The following is a 13,430-nucleotide window of genomic DNA, read 5'->3' as shown; positions in this document are numbered from 1 at the left end:
GCTCTCCTGTTGAAATTGTATGCCCATCATTTCCCGAACTTTTACAGATATCCTTGCAAATCTTTTCCTTTAATCTCCATTCTCTACAATTATTTGGACTGAGAGATAAAACTTCAATTAACAGATACACTATTCATATAGCTGGATTTGGAAATCAGAGTAGAAGTGAAGTTTTCTGGCGAAAACAACCAATTTGGAGGCACCATAAATTCATCTCTAAAAAAAAGCACAGGTCTTATTAACGAGAATAATCCCTTCTTGCATTAGAACGAAATGGGACAGCCGAGCTCCTAAAACCATCAACCAAATGCAGATGAGCCTCCAAATCGTGGCTGCAACTCACATCGACATTCTGTTTAAGATAAGGAGAATTCAAGTGATTGATCCTCAATTCGTGACCCACATGACTGTATATCTCCCCCTTCCCTCCATTAAAAAGCTTTCTGTGCAACCATTCATTCAAGAACATGCCAGGAAGTTTAGGTATCAGATCATGGGTATTCACTATTCCCAATGTTTTCACACCTATCTCCTCCATTCTTTCCTAGTTAAAATGAATGTTTCCAACTTTGGGCCCTCCGAAAGAAAATACCGTCACAAGTATATTATGTTCAGAACTTAAGTTATTAGATGCTAAAAGGGTTTCTCCAATTTGGTAGGCACTCAAGAGTCCCCAGGAGGCTACTAGACTGTGGCCTGTAATAGTAATACTCAATTCCTCACCCTTGTATAATTCCACCAATCTTTTGACTTCTTTTATAACTTGCTCGGATGCACTGCTAGATATAATATTTGTATTTCTATTATGATTATCATCAACCATGGAAGAGTTTGTATAGATGCTTAGAAATCCATTCGCAACCTTTGGATGAAGGCTTCCATATGTTAATCCAGAAGGTTTGTTTGTATCGACTTCTGATGGCATGAGATTTAGGGTTTTAAGATCTGTTTTAAGATTTCCAACCCATTTTGGAGTGATGGTGCCTCTCCATGCAATGACGATATCCTTCTGCCCAATTTTTTAATTTCTAGGAGATCATCACTCATAGCGACAAATGCCATCTAGTTAGATGATGTGTGTTTCAATGGTGGTGGTAGTATTCCTGCAAGCCATTCTGGCATTTGGATAGAGGGGGTTGCATAAAGATATTTGGTGACCTTGTAGCCAGTTTTTGTCAGCCCCACTGTATCAAAAAAGGAATCAAGATCATTAGTGACACAGCAAGCATAAGAGGTGGATTTTGGATCAGAGACAACAGCATCATAAGTGGCTTGAGCAAACTCTCCATATTTAACAATTTCTCTTCTTAGGTTTTCATCAAGAGGATCAAGCAGGCCTCTCCAGTTGTTAGCACCATGGTATTCCCTCCATTTTTGAGCCACACACTGCTTTGGAGAAGGGTCAGATCTACAGAGCTTTCTCATCCAATCAACATCATGATTCCGTGAATAGTAATCCCATTTAGTGGTAGGACTGGCTATTTGTGAGCTTGTGGTTTTTTCCGGACTAGAGTCAATGAGGGCTGTAGATAAGCTATTGTGAAAGGCTCTCTGAACTTGATGAAGATCTTCTGTATTGGGCTTCTCATTAGTGTCGGGCTGGCTAAAGAGAAGGGTATATTAATGTTATGATTGTTGAATGTTGATGTTAGGGACCTGAGATTCTTTGGGGCTGCTGCTATATAGCTGGCGTGGGTGGGATTCGACCTGCAAACCTGCAGAGGGGAAAGGGTGGAGTGTTTTAAGACGGTTGGGAATTTCATGGTAGGACTTGCAGTAATCTTTCACTAAAGGATTAGTAAATGAAGAATAGTCAGAAACTCATAACATACAGTTGTGATTTAGCAGGGATGAAAGGGAGGAATTTATGGAGGGTGTATGAAGAGTACAATGGGCGCGTGGGGCCACAATTCAAAACATATCAATCCTCTTTACTCGTTTCTAGTATGTTACTGCTTACTCGGCTCGTAGAATTCCCAGATTCTGAGATGTTTGAATTTTAAGAAAAAAGTATAAAAATAACCTGGGAAGAGGGATATCAAAACAGTAATATGCGAAGAAAATAATTCCTAAATAATGGTTGGAAATTACTTTGGGAATATGTGATTTAATAGGAGTTTTAATGTACTAAATTTTTGTATGGTCTTTTGGTTAATAAAGTGTATTAATTAAATATTAAAAAAGTTTGTATTTAGTTTAATAATAAATTAGGGAATAATACAAACAATTCTTTAAATTTAACATTGTTAAATCAAGAATAATTCCATGATGTTTATCTAAGAGTCAAACTTTAGAAGTAAACTAAACTTTGTTTAAAAAATATATTTTTTAAATGAAGTAGAATTGAACTTTTAATAGATATATGTTTTTTGTTTTTTGTTTTTTTATTTTTATTTTTAAAATTTTTTGAGAACATTATTAGATAATAAACAATACAATTGCATATGAATTCATAAAGTGATATTTATTTCTTAGTTTAAATTTTATAGATGTATCAATAATAACATGGACAATGTGGATATGTATTCGTTGGAACTATATAGATGGGGTTGTAGATTAGATCTAATTGAAAGAGAAATAGTCAAAACTATGCATTTAGTAATGCATTTTACTTTTTTATCCATAAAAAACAATTGAAGAAATTTACTATTCTATTTACAATTGAATTGTGAGTTGTATATTAAAAAATGTAAAACATGCATACATCAATGTCAATGTCTAATGTAGCTTAAAGTGCTCAAAGTTCCATTTACACTTGGAAAGTAGTAGACTCATTTATTCCATGTCTAATAGCGATTTAGGACAATCTAAATAGTTGATTCTAGCTATAAAGGGTGCACATAATGGCCTAGAATCATTCATGTTAAATATCTATGAAAAAAACAAATACTTTATAGTAGCCATAATTTTCTATTTACTCTGTTTCCTCTATTTCCCACAATCTCCATTGAAGATTGTGATTTTCTATACAACAACATCCTTAATTTCAAATTTAACATCTAGTTGACAATATCATCAACATATATTGAAAAACGCATTAAGTTATCACCATATTACAATATAATAAATAGAATGATCTAATTTAAAATACTTTACCAGACATATAAATTATTATTTTTGGTAAAATATTTTATGAATCATCTCTAGGCAAGAATTTATTCAATTTACAAACTAAATCACTTTTATATTGTTGGCTTTCTCATGTGATATAAATATACTCCTCCAAATAATCTTGAAAGAAAATGATTTTCACATCCATTTGATCAACCTCTAAATCAAAAGTAAATCTAATAGATTTAATTTTTTTTTTAGGTTAACCCATGTTTATTTATACTTCTCATTGCTTCAATATAAAAAAATATTCTCTTAAACACCAATTTGGAAAGAATAACTTTGTTTCCTTAACTAAAAGAAATAGTAGATTTTATGTATCATTCTTTGCTAGATCTATTACTTCTTCATCCATAACAATTTTGGAAGACTCTATATCATTTACTATTGATGCCTCTTCAATAGTTCTAGATTAATCCAAACTAGTGTTTAAGGAAAATCATAAACATCCTATCATTAGGAAAATAAGTTTACTATACTCTTGAGAAGGCCACATTGAGGGACCAGGTGGATAACCATACTATTATCTCCCACAGATTTGAAACCCTAGTTGAGTTCTCCACCAAGGTTATGCACTATGTGGCTATAACCCTATACTTCCTACAAGATAATAAAGAGGAAAAGAACCTAGGAAATACAACTAAGACTACCCATTCCATCTATGAGTTCATGGTAGAGGACTTGCCAAAACCCATCCTCTACATACCAATGAAAGCAAAAGAAAAGAGGAGGATGCAGTGAGGGAAGCATCTAAGGAGAAAAAGAATGGTAACCAGGAGAAGGAAGATGACATCTAGCTCATGATCCATTGTATTTTATTTTTGGTTTTATGATTATGTCTTTGAACTTTACACCCCACAGGGTTTTTTGGACTATGTCATTTACTTGGACCAATAGCAACAATATTTTTAAATACTACTGGTTTATTATTCCATTTCTTATACATAGCAGTTTAAGGAGTGTGGCTAATGAAAATTAGGCTCTGAACATATTATGATTTTTAATATTTAAAGTTGGTATAGGTTAGCTAATTGGGATGTAACCTCCTACTAAATTCTCAACCCTTTTGTACTCCAGGGCTAGCCCCCCACATTTTTAGCTACTATCAACTACTTCAAAAAATTTACTATAATTTTCCAAACATAAAAAGCTCTTATTTGGTTATTCTTCCTCCTCTTCTAAACAGTCAATGCTAAATAAGGCATCCTCAACTTCAATTCTATAAAGGGGCCTCAATTTTAATTTATAATGATTAGAAGGTATTTAAATCACATAGCATGTGTTTCTTTTAAAAATTTTAATATAGCTAAACGAGAGCTAATTTATAAACATATAACATTTCTAATATGTATGAGAATGAACTATAAAATAGTCCTATAACTATTTTATAACTTGTGTTCATTGACACCATAATTCCATGACTAAAGACCCTTTATTGAAAATTTTACTATTATATCTTAGAAACTATAAATAAACGACCTAATTTTTTTAAGATCACTTAATATAAATATAAGATTCAAAATGTCTTATATGGTCTATACTAAACATGTCATTGAATGGCTATATTTTTTTATTCTATTTTTAAAATGACTTTTATTATTGTTACATTTTCTATGGGAAGGTAAGGTCTTATATTTTTCTATTCTAGCTTTGTTGTGTATTCTTTCAAACTTGTATGTGGGTTGCTGTAAAAGTGAAACATTCATTTTCATGTCTTTAGTGTCAAGAATATTTAAAGTTATTTTAGAATGTTAAAAAATTTAGGGTTTTCTAGATTTGTTGTTAGAGGATCCTTAATGAACATGACATTAGCCCAAAAAATGCTATTAAAAATATAAGATTCTCTAATAATATTGTAGTTTCCAAACTAATGATCTTGCATAGGTTTTTTAATTCTTAATTAAATATAAACAATGATTGTTTTGCATGGGATGTTATAATTCTTAATTAATTATAAAAGACCATTAAGATGCTCCAAGTTTAATAAATAAATTTGTATAGTAAAAATTTGTATTAAAGATTAATATTTTGAGATATAAAATTATAAATACAAAATTTAAATATGAAAATATATGATAAAATATAAACTTTACATTAAATACATAAATTATATTAGTTATTAAAGAATGATTACATTAATAACATAATTTCATATATTTGTAATAGAAAATATAAATATACCATTCTATCATATTTACCTAATAATATTAATCCTTTAAAATATAATTATATTACTATATCATATTTATTTATTTTATAAATAAAATTTCAAAATATTATTTTACTCATTAATAAAATAAATATCAATTTAAATATTTTATTTATAACTAATGATATAGACCAATACCAATATATCAATATAAACTAAATAGAAAGAAAATTTGCCAGAGACAAATAAATTAAAATCACAATAATTAAACTATAGTATAGTATGAAAGTAAGTTAATAAATTGATATAATTAAACTAATCTATAAAAGTTGATTCCTCTTAAAATCATAGTTTTCATTGATTGAAATCATCTAATTTAATCACTAGTTAAAAATAGTTTCATTCCAATAATTCTACACCTATGACTAGTATATAATGAATCATATGAACATTTAATAACATTAGAATGAAAAAAATTAGATCTAATATATAATGCTTAAAAATGAACTAAATAAACTTAACTAAACTCATTATTATGCTAAAAAATCTAAATATATTGAAATGCATTTATTCATTTTTTACCATAAAATACTTGTTTTAAACTCGACTTAGATTAAAATTTATTGATTAGCATAGATATCTTAGATAAATTGATCTAAAGAATTGCTATATATATCCACTACAAATAATTATAATTTAATTTACCACATCTAAAATTATTTATATTTCCTTTATTTCCATTTATTTAGGTTTTTTTACTAATTTAAGCTTTTTATTTTAATTTCTTATAAAATAGATGATTTATATCTACAAATATTATAATTTAAATGAATATTTTATGCTATATTTATTAAATTATAAGATTTAAACTTTTGACATGTAGATGGTTGTCAAATTCTAAAAGAATAAAAGTTATCATTAACATGATCACACCATCTCACTCCCCCATTCTACCATTGTAGAATGCCTATCAACATTAATTGTGGTAAGATTTGTATGCCTTCTCATATATTACATAGCTACAAAAAGGTAAGTGATATCTAAGCATATAGTGGGACACTCTATTTAGTGTTTACAAATAAATTTTTTATTTATTTTTGAGTTTTTTTTATATAAAATAAATTATATGATTGGTTAAATTACTTTTTTGTAATAGGAGCTCTTTTTTAGAGGGTTCTCCATATTGTCCTTTTTTTTTTTAGGGTTGTCAAATTTTCATTTCTATAAATTTAATATTATTTATTTTACAATAAATCAATTGAATAGTTTCACATTTTAAGAAGATTCATATAATTTCTCACTAAATTTTAACCAATTTACAAGATTTAGTTTTTATAAATTTTCATTAAGGAAAAAATCAAATAGTAAAAAAAAGAAAATTACATTTTATAATTTTTCAATTCTTATAATTTATTTTCTAAGTTCAATTTTATCAAAATTTATACTTTGTTAACAAAGTTACTTCTATATTTTTTAATGAATTTATGTTTCACAAAAAAATTACGTAATCCTAATTAGTATAATTATGTTAGCTCAGATTTTGTAGAAAATCCTCTCTTTTTTTTGCATGATTATATGTTTAATAGATTTCTTAATTTCTAAATATAACATTTAAAAATTATCTTGCTAATGTCTTGTCACAAATAAATGAAGTAATAATAATTAGAATAATAATGAAAAGTAATAGTTTAGTTAACTTAAATATTCCACTAATTATTATTTTTTAAATGCCTCTATTTGTATTAAAACTATAAAATATTATAAACAAACCAATCCTAGTTTTTCACGTGATTATATGGTTAATAGATTTCTTATTGTATAAATATAACATTAAAAAATTATACACATGTATGTTAGTGATATCATCATTGGTTAAATTATGAGAATGTAGGGATATGTGCAAGAAACAACTTTGCAAAATTAGCACTATATTATAAAAATGAAATGGTCCTAAGTCTAATTTTCACTTACAAAATGAAACCAATGATTGAAACCAAATAGTATGTCAATTAATTATAGACCTCTATACTATTTAGCTATGCAATTACTTTTTATGATATATTTTCAAGGCTTTCTCTTCCAATTATCAATTTTGATGTGATGATTATTTGATATGCATAATTATTTTGTTGGGTTCTTTTAATGTTCAACATGTAAAGTTTCAAACAAATTATATTTCTATTCCATTGTGATAATGACAAGTACATACAACTACATGGCACTTGTTATATTTTCCATAGACTAGAAATACTATTGCAATTATTTTAGGTTATATTGTGATTAAATTTTATTTTTAACTAACAACAAGTACACATTTTTCTCTCTTAAATTTTTTTATTTATATATGGATAATTTTTAAATTATAAAACAATAAAAAAAATTCTTAGTGGTGATTGGTTAATTAGTTTGATATATTATTAGTGGATTTGATGGAAGCACTATCCCATGTAACAATTTCAAATTTATTTTTGTCAAAATACCTCCATTTTCAAAAAAATTGACCAAGGATATATATTTCAATATCAAATATTTTTTTATCAGAAGAGTTTTTTAAAAGAAAATTATTTATTACATCTATATTATAAATTAATAAAAAATGCCTATTTAAGTTAGATGTGTGACTTTCAACTATACCAATCATAGTCATGGAATCAACTCTATTCTACAAACCATATTTATATATACACATTGAATATGATATCCCTTTCTATGGTTTTCTCTAGATTACCTTTGTGAATCAAAGTATGAATAATTTTGATGCATCAACTTTCAAGAGTCATAACTTTTGACTAAGATACGAGTTTTTGCTAAAAATTTATAGGTAATTGGTGAGGAGTTATTTGGATTTTTGACGAAGCTTAGCATGATTAGTAGCCATTTTGACATTTTCTCAAGAGCCTGAAATATCATCTTGGCCTCTAAAATTAGATTTTTTTTGTTTTTTTTTTCAAATTTTTAGAAAGTTATATTTGTAATAAATCTAAAATCATATTCTTGATTTTATAGATTAGCTGGCAATTCATCTTGCCTTAGTTGGGGGCTTTTCTTAGGAAAAATTGAGATTCTTAGGATTGGTTACCTAAAACAGAGAGTGCATGGTTATCTGGGTGGGCAATAATTGCATAAAAGTTTGAAGGTAATTGAAGCTAAAGATCAAGATGTACAAAAATGAGGTGCCAAGGTTGAAAAAAGAGAACTTCCCTACATGAAAAAGTTTGATGAGGCTACATCTAGTAGGAATTAGAGATGGTGCAATACATTATTTTAGCAATGCATATGTGAAAATAGCAGTTCTTCCTCTAACAAATTTATAATTGAAAGAGAAGAAAGAATGCAACAAAGCTATATTGGGGATTGCATCAGCCCCAAGCTATGCCAAGTTTGATTAAATTAAAAGCTACCAGAATGCTAAAGAAATGTGGGATACATTGTAGACCATCTATAGAGGAGACAAGAATGTCCTAAGAGCAAAATCAAAGAGCTTGAGAGGTAAGTTTAATGAAATGAGAATAATAGAACGTGAGGATATAGTCCAGTATTATAGAAGAATGGAAGAGGTTAAAAATTCTATAAGAGGATCCAATGGAAAGATCAATGATGCCACTATAATTAGTAAGGTATTGAGACCTCAACTTCCATGCTATTAGGATTTTTGCAATTAAGAACTGAGATGTACTCTAAGTAATCACCTAACTTTGGAAGGTGTGATTGGTAGGCTTACTACTTTTGAGATGTCAAATTTTTTATAATTTTACTCCTACCTTTGTTGAATCCTCTTTTAAAATACAATTGATTCTTAGTAAGAAAGGAAAAGGAAATAATGTGAAAAGTGGCAATGATACTTCTGATGATGCACTTGATGATTTTAAAGCACAGATGACTAGAAGACTTCAAAGAGGAAAAGGGAAATACAAAGGTAAACTTCCTATAATCTTTTTTTCATGCAAAAAAGTTGGTCATATTGTTGCAAGATGTCATTAAAAAGAAGCCACGAATGAAAAGAGGGAAAGAATGGATAGAGGGAGAAGAGATGGCCAAAATGAAAAATAGATATAAGGACTACAAAGAAAAAGGTAAGAAATATTGTTACATTAATAAAGAAGAAACTAATAATGAATCTAGAATTAACGATGAAGAAGTAGTCTATTTTTGTATGAAAGAATATTTTGATGAAGATGAGAAAACTGCATTAATTTCATATGTGAATAAAAGTGATAGGTGGATAATAGATAGTGGTTGTTCAAATCACAGGACTAGTGATAAGTAAATTTAAGAATATTGGACCATACAAGGGTAGATGTGTTAAATTTGGTAATAATGTACCATCTCTTATAAAATGTAACTGATTTGTATAACTAAATGATAAGATCAAATGTGACAATGATTTACTAGGTTGAAGGACTTAACTATCTTGTTGAGTGATTCACATTTGAACAAATTAGGATATAGAGTTGAATTCAATTATAGAAAGGCCTAAATATTTGATACATGATTGGAAGTGGTCACCAAACAAGAGGTAACTTGTTCTATCTAGAGTTATCTAGTGAAACATGTTTGTTTGTACAATATGAAGATATTTGGTTATGGAAAAAGAGGTTATGTCATGTAAATTTTGACACTTTGGTTAGCATTAATAAGATGAAAAGAGTAAGATGCTATGTGTAAGTAATTTCAACTAAGAAAAATGATGAATTCTAGTTTCAAGAGAAAGACATATTCATTTGATGATATTTTTCTTAAGATTAGATAGAGGTGGTGAACTCATTTCCAATTATTTAACATATCCTACAATTATAGAGGAATTATAAGGAAGATGTTAGCACCTACGAAACCTCCTCAAAATAGAATAGCTAAAAGGAGAAACAAATATATCATGGACTATGCTAGAACACTGATCATGGAGAAAAATGTGTCACATAAATATTGGACAGAAGTTGTAAGTACACTAGTTTATACTTTGAATAGAGTGCAAGTCAAGAAAGGTATAAATGTTATACTTTTTTAATTATTGTATGGATATGTACCTAATGTAAATTATTTTAAAGTTTTTGGGAGAAAATTCTAAACTTAAGGATAATAGAAATGGAAAACTTGAGGCCAAAAGTGATGAAGGCATATTCCTATGTTATTGCACTAAGAGATAAGTTTATAAGTTTTTGAAGTCTAACACTTAAAAGGTTGTGAAAAGTGAAAACGTTAAAGTTGATGAATATGTAAAAAATAATAAAGTTGAATGCAAGACAAAACCTGAAGACTATAGTGCATTCCTATATGTGAATGATGGTTTGCTAAACATGCCACTTGAAGAAGAGAATAAACTTGCAGATCAACAACAAAATAGGAGTGTCAAGTTGCAATAGCCAATTGCTGAGAAATAAGCTATGGGTGCCAAGAAATGGAAGAATGATGTTGAGTAGTAGACAGAGGGAGCTAAACATCAAGATGCGATTGGTGAGTAAGTAGGACAAGAACCATAACTTAAACTAGAGAGAGATAATGAGGTTGAAATCATTTTTCAAGATGAATCTATAGAAAAAGAGAGAAGAAAAGAACTTGTACTAGAAAAATATTGTAAGAAGAGATCGTGCACCTGAGAAAATCATTGGAGATAAAGAAGCTGGTGTTATGACAAGGAAGCTTGACTCAAAAGTGAAACATGCTTACTTTTTGAGTTTTCACTAAAATCTATAAAAGATGCTTTGGATAATGAGGACTAGATACAAGCAATTGATGAATAAATTGAACAGATAGAAGATAAAAAAATATGGACACTGGTACCTAGAGCTAAGGAAAAAAATATTATTGGAACAAAGTGGGTATTAAGAAACAAACTAAATGAAAAAGGTGGAGTCACAATGAATAAGGCTAAACTGGTATGTAAAGGATATGCACAAGAAGGAGGAATTGACTATGTAGAAGAATTTGCCCCTATGGAAAGACTAGAAGGAGTTAGAACACTACTTACATATTTTTCTTATAAAGGATTTAAAGTATACCATATGGATTTTGAATCTACATTTTTTAATGGAATACTAGAAGAAGAAGTGTACATAGAGCACCCTTAAGGATTCATTGACCCCAGCAAGAAGAATATGGTGTGCAAGCTACACAAGGCTCTATATGGTTTGAAACAAGCCCCTAGAGCATGGTATGAAAGACTACACAATTATTTGATAAAGATTGGATTTGCAAGAACTAATGATAAAAACAGTCTATACTTGAAGATATCTAGTAAGAGTAATAAGGTATTGGGTAAAAGTACAAAGTTGTGTCACCTTTCAGGCTGACTAATCAGAATGATCGAATTTGACTATTTCTATCTAAAAATCAATTTTGTTCAAACATATGATCTAGATAAACTCATTCCAGCTAAGTTATATATGGTCTCACACTTTTTCAATTGGAATTATCTATTAAATTCATGTTTTATACTAGTTTGTATTCAATTGCTAAAGAAATATAATTAGTTCATAAAATTGACATTTCAATAACTCTTACTATTTTTTATGATTTCTTTTTAATAGCTTGTAAACACCATTTTATAGAGATCAAAGTCAATAATATTATCATATAGATTTTATAGCGTTTTAATTGGATATAATATATTATAATTAAAAGAAACCTACAAGCACATTTTTTAACACTCAAAAAGATGTCAATTTTGAGAAAGCACAAAATATTAAATCATATCAAAAAAATTGGAACTTATATGACATTCTAGAGGAGAGAGTCCTCTTCTAGAATGTATAATTTTTATTCTAGTCAAAATATATTTGTTTTGAAAAATGCAGTTGGAGGTGAAAACTATTGATTTTAGGCAAGTTGAAATTTCAATCATTATAAAAGAGAAAATATTGGTCTAAAGCTAATTTTTACTTTTGAATGTTCTAGATATATATGTTATCTATAACATAGTCTAAGATCAAAGGGAAATAAATTTATTTCCATATAGTTTTGTGGTGGGAACTAGACCCTTAATTTTTAGTGTTTTTTAGCAACTAAAAAAATATCTATAAAAATTATGAAAATATATCAATTCTTATTCCAAATAATTGTTAAAAATTATAATCCAAAACTTGACCAATTTCTATAGATTTGATTAGTTTACATCATTTTCAAATTCTAAATAATAATACTAGTTTTATATCATTGAACGTGACCAATTATACTTTTGTTAGCCTTTCCCTTTACAAAAGGCTGACATAGGTTTGTGCTTTCATCCTATTATTATATGATTTTTTTTTTATGATAACATATTTGGAGGCAAGGAAGCATTATGCAAATCATTCATTGATGAGATGAAGAAGGAATTTGAAATATCTATGTTTGGTGAGTTAAAATTCTTTGTTGGTTTACAAGTCTATCAAATTAAGCAAGGTACTTTTATTACTCAATCTAAATACATTAAGGATATATTGAAAACATTTGGAATGGATGATTCAAGACCGGTTAGTACACATATGGCTACTAGACATAAGTTATCTAAGAATGATGATTCTACTAATGTGAACCAGATATTGTATAGATCAATGATTGGAGAACTACAATATGTTGTTCACAAAAAAATTGATATTGCATTAGTAGTTTGGATAGTTGCAAAATTGTTTGCAAGTCCTAAAGAGAATCACATGATGGCAGTAAAAAGAAAACCAAGATATCTAAAAGGAAAATAAGACTATGGATTGTATTACAAGAAGAAGGATAAGTTTGAACTGAAGGTGTTTACAAATTCTAATTAGACAAGAAATGTTGATGACAAAAAAGTAAAAGTGGTGGAGCTTTCCTTTTAGGAAAGAGACTAGCTTCTTGGACAAGTAAGAAGTAGAACTACATTCCTCAATCAATAGCTGAAGTTGAATATGTTGCAGCAACAATAAATTGTTCAAATATTGTATGGATCAAGAAATTATTGAAAGGTATGAAACAAGGGATTATTAATCTAGTTATTATCTATTGTGATAACACTAGTTCTATTAACATATCAAAAAATCTTATAATGCACACAATGACTAAGCATATTGCAACAAGTATCATTACTTGAGAGAGGTAGTACAAGACAAAGAGGTAAAATTGGAGTATATGAATACTAAGGAGAAAATAGCTAATATTTTTAGTAAAGCGTTACCTAAAGTTGTCTTGGAATTGTTTTAGAATAACTTAGAGGGTAGGG

The 13,430-nt window shown here is 28.5% G+C and overlaps 1 pseudogene; it reads right to left on the bottom strand.

Annotated features, from left to right (window-relative positions):
- Positions 1 to 238: 238 nt before the first annotated feature.
- On the bottom strand, positions 239 to 1,763 carry LOC149540533 (phospholipase A1-Ibeta2, chloroplastic-like; annotated as a pseudogene).
- Between the last annotated feature and the right edge of the window lie 11,667 nt (positions 1,764 to 13,430).

This window comes from Cupressus sempervirens, chromosome 9 (genome assembly GCF_028749045.1).
Source record: "Cupressus sempervirens isolate cs-2001-9-10 chromosome 9, ASM2874904v1, whole genome shotgun sequence".
Taxonomy (NCBI): Eukaryota; Viridiplantae; Streptophyta; class Pinopsida; order Cupressales; family Cupressaceae; genus Cupressus; species Cupressus sempervirens.
The sequence above is the reverse complement of the archived record's forward strand: the minus strand, read 5'-3'. Positions and strand labels throughout refer to the sequence as shown.